General features: G+C 53.4%; 2 long non-coding RNA genes across 5 annotated transcripts in view; one reads left to right on the top strand and one right to left on the bottom strand.

Annotated features, from left to right (window-relative positions):
• Positions 1–400: 400 nt before the first annotated feature.
• On the bottom strand, positions 401–4,325 carry LOC135315930 (uncharacterized). 4 transcript variants are annotated; one of them, XR_010375420.1, is made up of 3 exons: positions 4,079–4,325; positions 1,753–3,888; positions 401–1,210 (listed from the first exon to the last, which is right to left on the bottom strand). It is a non-coding gene; the product is annotated as an uncharacterized LOC135315930 (long non-coding RNA). The 4 variants fall into 4 exon arrangements; XR_010375421.1 differs by having other exon boundaries at positions 401–848; XR_010375419.1 differs by having other exon boundaries at positions 401–2,386; positions 2,478–3,888.
• Positions 4,326–4,354: 29 nt separating this feature from the next.
• Positions 4,355–12,854, top strand: part of LOC135315929 (uncharacterized) — a 57,981-nt gene continuing 49,481 nt past the window's right edge. The window contains exons 1-2 of the long non-coding RNA XR_010375418.1: positions 4,355–4,702; positions 11,522–12,048. This is a non-coding gene — a long non-coding RNA (uncharacterized LOC135315929). The remainder of the gene's footprint in view (positions 4,703–11,521; positions 12,049–12,854) is intronic.

Below are 12,854 nucleotides of genomic sequence, written 5' to 3'. Positions count from 1 at the left end.
AAGGCAGCGGGAGCGTGCGGGGCTGTGCCTGTGCGGGCGCAGCCCGTCCTTCCCAGGGACCCACCAGCGCGCGCTTGTGGTCCAGGCTGCGATCCAGCACTGGAGAGAAAACATGTAACCACACTTTTCCTCCTCTTTTACAAAACCTCAAGGTTTTCTTTTTTCTTTCTTTCTTTTTTTTTTTTTTTTTTTTTAACTTTGGGATTGGTTCAAATTTTGGGTAAAGATTCAGGTTGTTTGTGTTTTACCTGAAATGCAGCTCCCCGTTCCCTGGAGCAACAGTTCTTTATTGGCTCTTGCAGACACTTGGCACTCTTAGTGCATGAAATAAAAAGCTTTTTGTTTCCGTATTTCAATATATTTATATATATTTAACTGGTTTGGGGAGGGTATTTGAAGGTCAGAGGACTCTCACAGGTTACCGTGCTGCCCAGGCCCTGGGAACAGCTGTCTGTAGGAACTCATTCCCAGCTCCCCCTTCCCAAATCTCTCCTATTTTGCCGATATCGGTGCCCACCACTAAATGCTCTTTTTTAAAAAAAAAAAAAAATCAACAGCAAAGTCCATGGTGAACTTTATAGATGCGCCATTCACAAACTGAAGTGGTAAAAGTAACACGACCTCGGGCTGTGAACCCAACCATGCTACTGAGAAGGTGTTTGTACTAACAAAACTTTTACAAGAATAAGCAGTTTTTTGGGCTCCACCGGCCCAGGAAAGGCTGGTGCAGCTGCGGGTTAGGGCAGACGGGCTCCAGTCGCCTCGTGATGCTTTCCCTGTTCGTCTGCAGGCGTCAGCAGCCCAGTTCTTTCTCCCTGCCATATACTGACCATCGGCAATTCAGTATCCTGAGGGTATTTTCAGTTGGAGAAGAATCAGTGCGCGCCCATCCTCCCGGTGGTATTTCAGCCCCATTCGGCAGCGTAGCTGTGGCACAGAGACCTCACCCCAAAGCCAGCCCCAGAGCAAGGAGCTGAACTTGCCTCTCCAGCAAAGCCCTCTTCCCTTTCCATTTGCTGTTGCGCTGAGGATTTCCTCTGCTTAAAAGCTTTCACAAAGCAACTCAGAGGCAGCGTGGCCAGCGGCCGCAGGCAGTTTTGCCCTGTGGTCAGCAGCCCTTGGACCAAACCACCCCGTCCTCCTCGCCAAGGAGTGCCCTGAGTCCCTGCCGTTGCAGGATAAAGGATGCTTTCAGCTGCTCTAAGCGGATCTGTTGGGAAACCGCTGATTTTCCGCAACTTGGAAACATCTGGTTGACATTCTTACATCCACAGGCTCTTGTGTAATTATCCTTATTACCTGATCCGCATGCACTTTATCTTGTTTTATGGGCAATTCTGCTCTCCCTCCCTGCCCGCACCACCCACCACCATCACATGAGTAGACGGGCCACTTTCCTAATTAAAACGTGCTTTCTTCCTCTGGCTCAGGTCTCCCCTCCCCATCTCAGCAGTGGCTGAGGAATGCGACACAGGAATGCTGTCCTCTCCCAAGGAGCCGGGGAAAGGGGGGGCCGCTATCACTTAAAAACAATGTCTTTGTGTTTCCAGCCGGCTGTAGTCATGCAAGGCCGTGCTCGGGTGTGCACGGCCGCCTGCCCCGCGCCTGCTCGCCTGCTGCCTCACCTGGCACCGACAAGGCAGAGTTCAGCATCTTCCAAAACTTTTTACCATCACGTCATATTCTTGCAAAACCAGGGCTGAGAGCATCCCATAAATCAATGCCAAGCTCCTCTATGAATGAGTAGCTCACCTTTCCATTTCAATTCCTTCCTCAGACTGTGCTCCGAGGCTGGCTGGGGGGTCTCTGTGCAGGGCAGAGGTATGTCACTGGCGCTCAGGTGCTTTGCACGGTCCTTTACACTGGTCAGGCGTGGCCACAAAAGCCCACAGAGCCATGGCACAGCCCTACAGCGCTGCGAGTCGCTTCGGGGGACAACATCTAACATCACTGTGTCCTGCGGGCACGTGGCTCTGAAAGAAATGCTTCTAGAAAAGGGGGCAAAGCTTCTTAAGTTATAAAAATAGTAATTTGTCTTCTGAAATCCCAGGCCATCCAACCACACAGCTCTGTGCTTCCAGCCTGTGCCCAGCTGATAGGAGCCCTTTGGAGACCCAGTTCAGGTCTTTTTGGGTCAGCAAGAGCCTTTCCATTGACTCCAGCGAGCTTTGGGGCTCATCCTGCCCGTGAGCATCACAAGGCCAGGTGCTCCCGTCCCGCCCAGCATGATGGGTCTTTGCTGCTGAGCGGCTGGGCCAGTTCTGCATCCCTCTGTCTGTCCGTCTGCAACCCAGTCCTGGGTTTATGGTCTGAGCTGCTTTCGGGGGGCTGAGACAGGTGAGGGACAGCACACCGGGCCTCGGCATGTCCAGCACCTTCCTCTCTGCTATAAATACCAAATTAGCATCTGTCATTTTTGGTGCTGATGCTATTGCTATTATTTTCCATGCTCGTTAGCTGCTCCTGAGGTTTCTCACCTGGTGCCTAGGGCAGGCGGCCTGCCCGTTTTTCTCATTTGCTGGTTCAAGTCCTGCCACATTTGGGAAGATGCAACCTCTTACGGGTGAGGGATTCCTAAAAGCAAAGGGAAGCTGGAGCCAAGTGGCGGTCCGGAGGGGAGGCGAGAGGAGCAAGCAGCACTTCTACACTGGTGACTCAGAGGCAGAGCAGCAAGCGTCTGCTCACACACAGCCAGCGGGAGGAAAATAACCTCCATCATTTTACTGACCGGTGAGAAAAGGGAGAAAAAGGAGCAGCCACGTTTCTGTGCTTGAATAAAATCAGCGGAGGCTGGAATCAGGACTTTCCTGCCACTTCGCACCAGTGAAGGACCGTCAGACAGACAGCGCTGCACGCTCTAGCGCCCTGAAGCTGCAGAGACTTGCAGAGGCGCAGCGCCGGGCTGACACGGGCAGCCCCCGTGGGCCAGCAAACCCCACGGGAGCAGCGCCCGGAGCCCCGCTCCTCACGTGGGCATCGCCTTGCCAGCCGAGGGATGGGGATGCGACGGGGTGGCTTGGGGGGGACACATAAAGCCCCGCATCAGTGCATTTTCTCAGCCCTGCTCTTCGCTGCGAGTCGCGCTCTGGTGCTTGCCAAACAGGTTTTAATCTCCAGAACGCGGGTATGAAAAAGCAACACAACCCCTTCCTCCACAGCGCTACAAGATTTTTTTTTCTTTTTAATATACCATAAACTATGACCTTTTACCTCCTTAAGAAGGCAGCCAACACAAGCACAACAATGTGATTTGTGCAGCGTTTCAGTTGCGGTTCCTTCAAGAAATTCATCTGGTCTCGAAGCAATTAAGGGAAGGGAAGCATTTCCACCGCGACTTTGGGCCCTGAAAACCTGCCAGGAGGGCTTTTTTCCCTTCCCTTTTGCTCTCCCTCTTTCTACCCCAGCTCCTCTTGCTCACTTGTCCTAGAAAACTTCCGCGGTTTCACTTCGGCAGCTCTCCTGAGGGCGAGAGGGTAAATCCCCAGCCAGCGCAGGTGGGAAGATGCTGGATCTGGGTCCCTGCTCCTGCGCAGCCGATGGGGTGGGACACGCTCACCTGGAGCTGAGCCCAGCGGCCAGGTGGACAAGGGGCGTGCAGGATCATCCCGCCTGGTCAGGACCTTCTGCACCCTCAACCCCTCTCCCCTGCCCAAAATTTAGTTATCCCTCTCGCAGAGGGACTGTGCCTGGAGAGGGCACCAGGCACGGTGGTGTTGGCCCCACTGTTGCCACCTGCCTTGTCCCTGGTGTCCCCTTTAGGGGGTTTCCCCGTACAACCCCCTGGACAGAGTCAGAAGCACGTGGGGTTCACGGAGCAGCAGGGGAACGTGTGGGACGAGGCCCTGTCCCATGAGGACGTACAGGTGACTTTGCCTGGCCTGAGCGTGCCTGCAAGAATGGGCCTGAAATTAGCCCCTAAGTCAACAGCACAGTTAATTGCTCATTCATTCCACAGATGGGTTAATAATTAAGTTAAATTAATAATTGGGACAATAATTAAACTGAACAATAAGCAATACATGGGACAATTGAAGTAATCGGTCTTCATGCTCAGTATTTGGTGGGGTTACTCATTTACCCAGCAGTTTATGGGATGGATTCTGCACTCGGCCGGGCTGGCGTCGGGCTGGCTTTGCCGCGCCACGGCGGGATGCGACTCCAGCAGTCCCGTGAACTGTGGGGTTCTTCCAGGCGAAACCACCGGCTTTTCCCCCCACCGGGGACCCGGTGAGGAGCAAACCCGACCCGCACCCTGCCGCCGCCCCGGGGCCTCCCCCACCGCCTGCGCCGTTCCCTCCCCGCGGCGGGCCGGGCCGGACAGACGGAGGGAGGGACAGAGGGACGGATGGAGGCGGCTCCCGGCCCGGGGGGGAGGAACTACAAGTCCCGTGAAGCCGCGCCGCCCGCCCGCCCGCCGGAGCGGGGCTATATAAGGCGGGAATGGCCCGGCCGCCGCAGTCGGAGCATCCCTGGCCGCGGCGGTGCCGGTTCCCTGCGCGCCCCGGGGCCGTCCCCGCCGGCAGCCGCCTGCCGGGGGCTCCTCCGCCCCGGGGGGGGGCGGCGGCGCGGCTGTGCCCGGAGCCCCGGAGCGGGATGTGGATACTGAGGATGAGGATGCCGCTCCCCGCGCCGGGGGATCCGGGAGCGTTTCGGCGCTGGGGATGCGGGGGGGAAGCGGCTCGGAGGCGGCGCCGCAGCGGAGGTAGGTGCCCTGCTCGGCCCGGGGGGGGGAGAAAGGGGTGCGGGGGTCAGCCCCCCCCCGCTCGGGGGGGCTGCGGGACCCCGCACTGGGCCCCCCTGCCCTGTGCACTTGCTCCTGCCGCGGCCCTTCCCGGTCCCGTTACTCGGTGCGGCACCCGGGCGGGTTGCGGGTGCGCCAGGGGGTCCCGGCATGGGGTGGCGGTGAGCACCCGGTCCTGGCTAGCGGGGAGAGGAAAGGATCTCTAAGATGTCTCTAAGAAAAACCGTGTGGATGTTATTTTTCTCCGATATTTTTCTTTTTTATTTTTTTGGGGGGGGGAGGGGGGGGCACACAACATACATGACATGACCTTTCCCTTCTCTTCCCGTGGGAAAACCTTGTTTGCAAGGCTTGGAGCAGCTCTGTGTGCCCTGGGCAGGTGCCCGGCCGAGGTGAGGGGTGAGGTATGGCCCTGGGAGCTGGCAGCCCCTCTGGAGCCCCTTCCCCTGCCCCGCTGGCGGCCTGAGGGGTCTCCCCGGCCTTCAGTGCTGTCTGGCATGAGCCTGGCAGTGAGGAACACTTGATCGGGGTTGCTGATGCAAGGTATCTGTGATGCACAAGAGCACTTTTGTGTGAATTCTGGAAAAATATGAATGACTCCCTTATTTTGCTCGCTACAACAAAAAGACCACACCAGTCTAGACCTGCAACCAATAACACACATGAAAATTAGTGCTGTCTGCTCCGAGGGACCCAGCATGTTGAGGACAACACCAGCCTTCCAGCGTGTGAGCCCACTGAGCCGTATGGAGGGCGAGGGATGCTTGTTTGGGGAAAGGATGTTTGAGGTTACTTTGATATAAACAAGAGAAGCTTTTATTGCCCAGACATTGTTAGTGTTGCTCTCTGCTGGCTTGGAATGTGTTTCCTCTGAAGGGTTTTGAGACTAGAGGAATTGCTCAGCTCTCTTGCTAATTGAGACATCTTTTTATAATCACAGTCACAGCTGGTGGGATGAAAGTGGGGGGAGATGGCTGCTGTGTGGTGACTCAGGCCTTGGGAAGAAGCTGCATCTTGGTTTGCCTGGCACTGTGAAGGGGAGATTCCAGCTTGGGAGGCTGGAGTGGTGTAAGCAAGGATGCTTTTCTTCTTTACTGTCAGGCAGGTGATATTTTCAGCTTTCTCATTTCCCTGTAAATTAGGGATGGATGGAAAAATCTTCCCAATTAATCTCAATCCTTCCCACTGGTGTGGGACCAAACATGTGTGGTGAGTTTGAGCCCCCTGACAGGGAGACATCATGGGGCAGAAGGGTGCTATAATATTTTTGTGCTCTCCTTTCTCAAAGGCTTTGCTGCAAAAAGAGCCAGAGCTGCTTGGACTTGTGCTTTCTATAAAGCTGCTTGTTTACCAGTTGCTTTCCATGCACAGGTGTCTCAAGCAAAAGCCAATCTGAGATGTGGCACCCCTCAGGCTTCATTTGGTGTGGTGGGGTTGCTTGCTGCAGCCCCTCTGACAGTGGGGATGTAAAGCTTTCTGATGGGAAGAGGGTCTGTAACTGAAGCACGAAGGTGCCTTGCAAGCATGACACATAAGAAAAGAAACACAAGCCATTTCTTGCACTGGCAGGAGGAAGTAAACTCGCTCTTATGGCCAGAAGTTTTCCCTTTGTGGTGTCTCCCCAGCTGCGGGGTGGGAGGGCTGTAGGAGTTTGATTTCCATTTGTACGGCAGAAAACCGCTGCGTGGCTGTGGAGCGTGGGGAAGCCTGAAGCTGCGGGGTGAGTAGCTGGCTGCCACAGGCAGCAGTCACCTGCCGGTTTCTCTGCAGGGCTTGGGTGCTGTGCTCTGGTGGATTTGATTTCAGTGGCTGGAGATGCTGGTATGGCAGCTGCTTCTCCTGCCCAACAGAGTGGGAGCAGGGGTGTGTGTCCCTGCCCAACTGCCTCCACTAAGCCAGTAAATCAGTGCCAGTGGAGTCCAGAATGAATCCTCCTGCCTGCAGTGACAGGACTGTAAGGGCCATGGGGGAAATAACCCAAATGGTCTCAACACGAAATCTATTGGACTTTATCAGGACCCAGTTCAGACACACTGAATTGAGGCTGCTCCTGGGCTGCTCCTCCTGGCAAAGAACCCTGGCAGGGCCCTCTGCCATGGCTGTGCTGGAGCTGTGACCTGGGGAAGGTGGATTCGCCACTTCTGGGCTGGAAGAGGAGGGATGCCCTAACACAGACCAGGAAAACTGGTCACTTGCAGTGGGCATGAACTGTTTGAGGACCAGCTAGAAATTAAACTACGTCTTGGGTGCCATCTCGTCTACACTTGCCTGACTCAGGGCTCAGTGTGTTGCAGGGTGCAGAGCAGGGAGGACTTAAGGGATGTTATCCCCTGGGGCTGGGACCTGACTTTCTGAAGCAAAAGCTTCTGTCTGCAGCAAGGCACAGCTGTGAAATCTGGAAGGCCCAAGCTCTGACCCAGCTCTGAGGGCTGGATTTTGGTGTGCATTCCTCTTGTGCTTGGTTTTAAATATATTTGCTAGAGTAGCATCAGTTCTCCTTAGTGGTGGGTGTTTTTTAGTAGAAACTGGCTCAGACCTAGACTGTTTTGGACGCAAGCTCTTCTATCTGGGGGTTCTTCTGTATAAGAAATAATCAGTGTCTTAAATTTTAGGAGATCAAATGTCTTGGGCCACACCCGCTCCCCCTCCCTCTGGCTCTCTGAGCCCCAGACAATGGGGGGATAATGCCAGGAGCACAATGCAGCTTGCTGGGGGGTTTTTTGTTTGTTTGAACTTTGAACAGAAAAGTAAAGCAACAAAAGAGAGGGCAAGAAAAGCACACTGTTTTGCCAGTTGCCAAGGCTGGCCAGAAAGTTATAACTGCATTACAAAGGGCGGCCTTGTTCAGAATGGCTTATTTCATCAGAAAGATGTATTTAAAACAAAAATGAAGGGGTGAATGCTAGCATGAAGTCCCCGTGTTAGTATAAACACTGCATGAAAACACTTTTATTACCTCCTATAACTCCCTAATAAATACTGTTCCTTTTTGATGAAAGCTCTTAACACAGGATTAGGGTTTACAGTGCATTGCCTTATTAGACCCTGGAGACAGAGCCCATGTTCAGTGTGGCTTCAAGTCCTTCTCTGCAGCCTAGTTTCAGAGCTTCAAGGTTTCCCCCTTTCTAACTTTCGGGCTTTTCCCCCCTGTGGCAGCATCTGAATTGCAGGCAGCGCTTTCCTGGACCAGCACCCAAGAGGAAAACCGGAATGAGTGTGGTCAGGGAGGCTGTTCTCACTTCTAGTTCATATGTAGGTGTGTCTTCTCCCAAACAGAGGTGATGAGGTGTGAGGACCTTGGCCCCAGGTTGTGCTGCACCCATGCCCAAGAAGGTAACACTTTTTTCCTTCAATTGGCTGGCTCTTTCTGCCAAGCCACAGATGTTTTTTGAGGGCTAAAACCTAAGCCTTTAAATAAATGTGTTTGATCCCTGGGTGGTTTTGCAGCTTTCCTGCAAAAAAAAAAAAGGCCCAGAAGGGGTTTCACATCAGGAGTAAATGTTATCTAGTCAAGGTCTTTATAAAGCTTCTTCCTTTGTGGTTTTATTCTTGCCTTTTTTCCCTGGGAGGGGATCAGAGCTGTCATCTGTCTGGTATGGCTTCAGCAAAGCCTTCTGTGGCCTCACAGAGGAGGAAATGAACAGTGATGGCTCTGTTCTAAGTAAAGCTCAGCCGAAGACAACCTTGAACCTCAAGAAATGTGATTTGGTCACAAGGGCCAAAAGGTTTTTGCACGGTACTATACAGGAGCTTTAGACCGGCCTTGAAGTGCTACTGTGGACTGTTTGAACGTGTCCTGTACTGGGTCAGGTGGAGGCAGGGTGCTTTGGGGCATCGGTGTCATATCATCTCCAGCTTTGCTGCTGTCATTCAAGTTTGCTTCAGCTCCTGCTGATGGTCCTTTAAACTGCCCTTTTGGGCCCACGTGTTTCAGGAGTGTCTTCTGAATTTTGGAAGTTTTTTCCTAAGTTGGTACGAAAAAGCACATTTCTGGTGTGTGGGCAGCCAGAACGTGTAGAGAAAGTCTCTTTAGGATTTGTAGGTTGAATGATCGTGGTGTTTCTTTGTCAGGTGGCATTCTCTTCTGCCCATCTTTGTTCTCTGCAGATAAGCTTAGCACTAGGACTGGCACATGTCCAGGTAGGCTGTACCACTGCTGGAGGGACAGGAACCCGCTGCCAGTGTCTGGGACCTGGGGTGCCAGTGACACCAAGAGGCAGTTGGACTCATTCTGTAGCTGGATGGCCAAACGCCTATCTCTGATGCAATGAACTTGGAAGTAAACTCTAGGAATTAAAGCTGTCAGGAGCTTCCCTACGCTTCCAAGACTGTGGAGAACAGGTCCCCTTGTCTGCTGGGAATGGGTTGTGCGTGAGCTCTAGCAGCTTTCTTCATGGCCAGCAGGAGCTCTGCTATGGACTTGATTTTGCGCATGTGGTTCCAGCATCCCCTCAGCAACTTGGGGGTGAGGAGGAAATGAGGGAGCCCGGCGGAGTGAGGTCCTGGTGAGGTGCCTGCACACCTCTGGGGTGACAATGTGAGGAGCAGGGGTCAGTTTGGGGGTGGGAGAATGCCAGCATCTGGGCTGTGGCTGCTGCTGTGTGAGATGCCAGAAGTGCTGCGATGCAGCCCTTGGGGGGGGATGTGTGTGTGCATGTAACATGAGTGTCCTGCTTGGCTGTGCTTTGGAGGGAACTCGGTCACCAGTGGATGCAAGGGTAGCAAGGGCTGATATTGGTCACTCTGGAAGTGCTGTGGTGCTAAGCTGGAGCTGAAGTTCACCAGCCAATCTTCTGTGGCTTTAGCTCTTCTTTCTGGGCCGTGTAAGACTGAGCGTGTCAGCAGAAAGCTTTCCATCGCAGTTAGGGAGGAAGAGCTGCTCACCAGGAGCTGGCTGGCAGGTGTCTCTCTGTCCCTGAGAGTGGTGGGCAGGCTGTGCGTTAGCCATGGAAGTGCCATCCTCTCCCTGCATGGATATGGTGTGGGCTTGCACCTGTGGGCACGGGGTTACACACAGCTGTACTGTATCACTGACAGGATGGTGGCACCCTGCTCCACCTGGGCCATCAGTGGACATTTGAGCCAAACGTTTTTCCTGGGAGATTCCCTTCTCTGCAGCTTATTGCTTCTGAGGCCGGAGAACCTGGAGGCAGCAGAGCAGCTGGACCTGGGGAGGAGAAGGTGGCTCATGTAGCTGGTACCTGTCTGTGGGAGGGAGGAGGGCATCTCCTGCTCGCATGGTCTGGGCAGCTCCCTCGGCAAAGGGAAACTGGATGGTGACCATTTGTCCTACCTCTTATGTTCGTCCGAATGGTATATGTCAAATCTTCCCAGCCGAGGCCTTGGGAGGGGGAGAGGGGGTTTCCCAGCCCAGCAGACTGGATGGGAAATAATGATCCCCTTTTTATAGCTTCTTCAATTGTTCCTGAAAATCCTTTTTAAAAGGAGGAAAGTTCCTTCCTTCCTTTCAGCTCCTGGTATCTTTAAGAATTCACTCTATTGTGAGCCCAGGACAGAGACCCTTCTATGAGGGCTGCATAGGCGCTCTTCGGAGGCCCCGTCCCCGCGCCCCCTCCCACCCCATCCCAACAAGCCCCCATTCTCCTCTGAAGAGGGTCCCTCTGTCTAACGCCAAGTAACTCTTAAGGGTAGCATTTATCCTCGGGCACTCAGCTCACAAAGAGTGCTGGAGTGTCAAATAAACTCACTCCAGCCTGCAAAGAGAAGAGGAAGAAAATACAAAACCCCCTTTATTTCCACCCCTGCAGGGAAACAAATACGGACTTTGTGCTGGAGAGCAGCAGCGCCCTAACGAAGCAGGGTAGTGCGCGTACTAATGTATCTCTAATAAAATTGTGTGTGCATGCACACGTGATAGTGTGTGTGGACCTGGCGGACGAGCAATAAATCAAATCCCTCCAAACAAGCGTTGGCCATCCCGTAAACCCGCTGCTTTCTAGGCAGAGCTGGTCATAGTTAACTCTGGCGTGTTGGTCAATTCTATGGGTTTGCTTTTGGAGAGGGGTGCAGGGATGAACATGTTGGTTCTGTCCTGGGCTATCAGAGGTTGTCCCCCAAAGGTAAGGGACAGCAGGAGTCTCTGCTTGGCCACGTCTTCAGCAGACCCTTTGAGCTCTGACCAGACCTTTGGAATGGCTCAGCAGAGCTGAGCTCTGCTGCAGGTGCTGATTTCATCAGGGAACTCTTGCAGGAGGGGCATTCAGCTCCTTGCCCTGCTGCGGGGTACTTTGCCATGGGAGGTGACCATGCTGCACACCCTTGCAGCTGGTGCGCTGCTGTTGGTGCAAATTGTTGCGTTTTTGTGAGCCTTGTGGCTGCGTTTGCCGCTGCTGCGAGGAGGAGCGATGCTGCCTTGCAAAGAAATCATTGTCTTTTTTATGTGGGTGGATTTCAGCTGTAGTCTTGCATGTCAGAAACCAGTGTCACCAGTACTGACCAAACAACCGGGACAGTAACATCTAAGCAAGGAATTGGCCAGTGCTGCCTGCTCCCCAGGATGTGCCCACCAGCATGGCCAGTACCTCTGCTCAGCAGCAGCAAGAAAAACCCTGCTTTGTGATCCTTCATCTTGGCACAGTCCTGGCCTCTTAATGCTGAATTTGGGAATACCTTGCAGCTGTGCTACATGGGATGTGCTCAGATGCACCTTGTTCTCCAGGTCTGCTGTCGGCTGCAGGAGCATTTGAGGGCAACTCTGGCTGTGCTGTAGTGGCCGAGGGTCACTGCTGTTCCCTCATCCTGATGCTTGTTTCCCTACAGGTTTTGGTAGCTTGTCATTACTGAAAGGGGCAGATGCTGTCAGCGGCAATAACTGTTGGACTGTCCTCATACCTAGAAGCAAGAAGACGAGAGTCTAACCATCTGCAGGCTTGGGACTTCTCCCCCTCCACCAAGCAAACAGTCCTGAGCCAAGAGGATTTGTCTCTGGATGGTTTCTCTCTGCTGGGATCTCTGGAGTCATAAGCCCTTGTGGACTGGTGTGGGTTTCAGATGCACCCTTCTGTCTGTAACTGGGAATGTCATGGCCAGAAGGCTGCAGACACCTGCTTCTCTCAAAATCTGGTGGATTACTACTTTGGCGTTATTCTGCCAGTGCTGTGGTTTTTACTAATCTGGTGGAATTACCTTCGTTACATGAAGTCTCCCAACTGGCAGATGTGGAAAAGCAGCAGTTACAGCCCAACACTACAGTCCCCTCTTTCTCTGGGTGACTTACACTCAGCATCGTGGCTCTGGAGGAGGAAGGAGTCCACATGCACGTGTAGGACAAATCCTGCTGGTCTTAGGTGAGTCAAGAATATGTACTTTTCTTCCTTCTTTTTTTAAACCTGCAACCGGCTTCTTAGAAAATGATGTTTTCCCCTATTTGAGTTAAAAATGGCATATCTAGTGACCCGCTGCTCCAGGGGCATAGGATAGACTTGTTTCTGAAAGCTGAAGTGGCTTTCCCATCCTGCTTTAATCAAAGCACTAACCTTTTAGTACCATTTGAGCCTGAAATCCCTAATAAGAGCTTTCTTCCTGGAGCTATATTGCTGAGTGGACAAAGGAGCTAAAGCAAGGCAGCCCCCAGGCAGGTTTATCTATCTTTCCCTGGCAAGGGGGAACCCCACTGGCTTTCTACACTTCAAAGTGTGTTGAAGCAAGTGGTGGTGGCTGTGCAGGGGAGCCTGCTGCTTGTTAGGCTGACTGGGAACAATGTGTGGCTTGTCTCGAGGGTACCGCAGGGCTCCCGGTGCCTGAGCGGACGCAGGGGATGAGCTGGAAGGCTCCCGTTGGAGGGGAGTGTGGTGTAAGCCTCCTTGCAGTGGAAAATCCACTTTCCTGGGGAAGGCAGAGGATTGCCAGAAAATGATGCCAGGGCTTTGGATTTTGAGGGAACTTGTACCAGCGCTGACATCTTGGGGCGTGATGCTGGGAGATGGGCCCAAGGGGCTTTGCAGAAGGAGCTGTGGATGCATGAGGGTGTGTGGCCTGGGAGAATGAGGATTAAATGTGGGGATTTCTGCCTGGGTGACTCCTGTGCTGGTGAAGATGGGATTTGCTCTCACCAGCCCTTTGTGCTGCCTGTTGATGGGACCATTGCATTTAC

The sequence above is a fragment of the Phalacrocorax carbo genome, chromosome 16 (assembly GCF_963921805.1).
Source record: "Phalacrocorax carbo chromosome 16, bPhaCar2.1, whole genome shotgun sequence".
Lineage (NCBI taxonomy): Eukaryota > Metazoa > Chordata > Aves > Suliformes > Phalacrocoracidae > Phalacrocorax > Phalacrocorax carbo.
The sequence above is the reverse complement of the archived record's forward strand: the minus strand, read 5'-3'. Positions and strand labels throughout refer to the sequence as shown.